We start from the raw sequence: 2037 nt of genomic DNA, 5'->3' as shown, positions 1-2037 counted from the left end.
GGCTATGGCAGACTCAGAGGTGCCAGCTCCATGCCATATACCTTAGGTGTTGGCATGACTGTGCCAACGTCCCTTACTCTCGACCAGCACTTCTCAAACTTTAATGTGCATATGAATCTCCTGGGCAACTTGTTAAAATGGAGAGTCGGATTCAGTGGGTCTGAGCTAGAGCCTGAGGTTCTGCATTTCTACTAAGTCCCCAGGTGATCCTGATGCTGCTGGTCCATGGACCACACTTTTGAGTTGCAAAGTTGTAGGAGAAGGCTGTTTGGGGCCATGGCAGAAATGGATGTACCATCACTACTCACATAAATTGGGGTCATCATTACTGTGAGATTTCCCTCTCCTCTATACCATCATATAGAAGCATCCTTCATTGAATCAATTCAGAACTCACTGAATACCCTACTAAGTCACTTAAGTTCAAAAAAGCTCCAAAAATATGAAGGCATGGGAAAGGAAAGGTAGACATATATGGCATGCTGCCTAGCCAGAAATAAAGTAAAACGCCCTAAACATTAAACAATAAATAACGGCTGTATGAACAATCTTCTCGTTCTAATAGCCCTGCAGAAATGTGTGTCTTGAGAAAAGCTGGTTGCCCTGGTGAGGAAAGTATTGGCTTTGCGTCAATTCTGATTTTTATATACAAAGTTACAGTCTACCTACATAACATAACAAACCTGGTGATTCAGGATAATTTCCTTTTAGCAAGCACCTCTATATAGGCCTGTCACAGGCTTCCCATAATACTCGCAGATGTTCTAAAGCTGAGAAGGTTAGAATTCATAGCAAGGGCATTACTCACAGGAAACAAGAACCTGCTTATTATTAACAATTCACTTTCTGGCAAATTCTTTAAAATCAGTGCCTTTTGTAAGGCTCTTTTTTGAAAAGGCAAAAAGTGCCCCAATTGGTATCACCGTTCTGTGGCAGGTAAATTTAGGATACAACAGCAGAAACACTATATGAAAAGCCAATCTAGCAATGCAGCAAATTGTTTATTATATTTGCTTTCAATTAAAGGGAAAGAATCTTAATGTCTTGTGAAAGAAGATGACATTTTACTCCAGTAGAGGGAGATTTTGAAACAGGCAAGATCAACCCTAAAATACTAGTTTTTCTATGATCTTGTTAGAATGAATTAAAGGTCATTTGCCAAAAAAGAAAAAACAAACAAAATAAAGAAAGTTATAGTTTATTGAAATCTTGAACTAATGTTATTAGGTGCTGAATAAATACCTGCTTAGTGAATAAATGGTTTGCCTGTTTCCCCAGCCGTCTTGATGACTTCTCATCCACTCGTCAGCTTCATGGAACACCAGAATTAATCATACACCTCTTTTCTGGGAAGAGCTCATTTAGTAAGCAATCAGAGTTGAGTGACGAGAATGGAGGGCTAACTTTTGTTAAAGTTCTCCTATAACAGATGGTTTACATTTAATCTTCACACCAACCCAGAGGTAACCAAGGTTTTGAGAAGTTAAGTGACTTGCTTATGTTCAGATACCTAGGAAGTGTGAGATGCTAAATTATTGTTCCAATAATAATCTTCACTCTCCTATAACAGCATTATACATCCACACCTTTGCCATGTAATCTTGCAGAGCCTCTCTCATTGTGGGTAGAGCATATTTCCCTAACCTACTGACGGTCTTGGCCATATGACTTGGTTTGGCCTAAGTAATATTAGTGACAAGCAGAAGATTTAAACCTGCTTGCATAGTTTGATTCATCCTGAAACACATGTTGTTGAGCTCAACCCTACCCGCAGAGTGAAGCAGAGCTACCCCAGATGACCTGGAGACCCATTAGGAAAAAAAAAATGTTCGTTTTTGAAAGCCACTGAGAGTTGGGACTATTTGTTACAAAGCAAAAAGTGACCAATATAACAGCTCTGTGAAGTACACCTAGTCCTAGTTTGCCGATAACACTGAAGTATTGAGAATTATGTGGCTTGCTCCAACAGGAAAAATTTTCCCAGAGGTACTCAGCAGAGCTCTCTTATGTTTCATTGGCCAGCACTGTGTAACCTGT

This window comes from Choloepus didactylus, chromosome X (genome assembly GCF_015220235.1).
Source record: "Choloepus didactylus isolate mChoDid1 chromosome X, mChoDid1.pri, whole genome shotgun sequence".
Classification (NCBI taxonomy): domain Eukaryota; kingdom Metazoa; phylum Chordata; class Mammalia; order Pilosa; family Megalonychidae; genus Choloepus; species Choloepus didactylus.
This window is presented reverse-complemented; position numbering follows the sequence as displayed.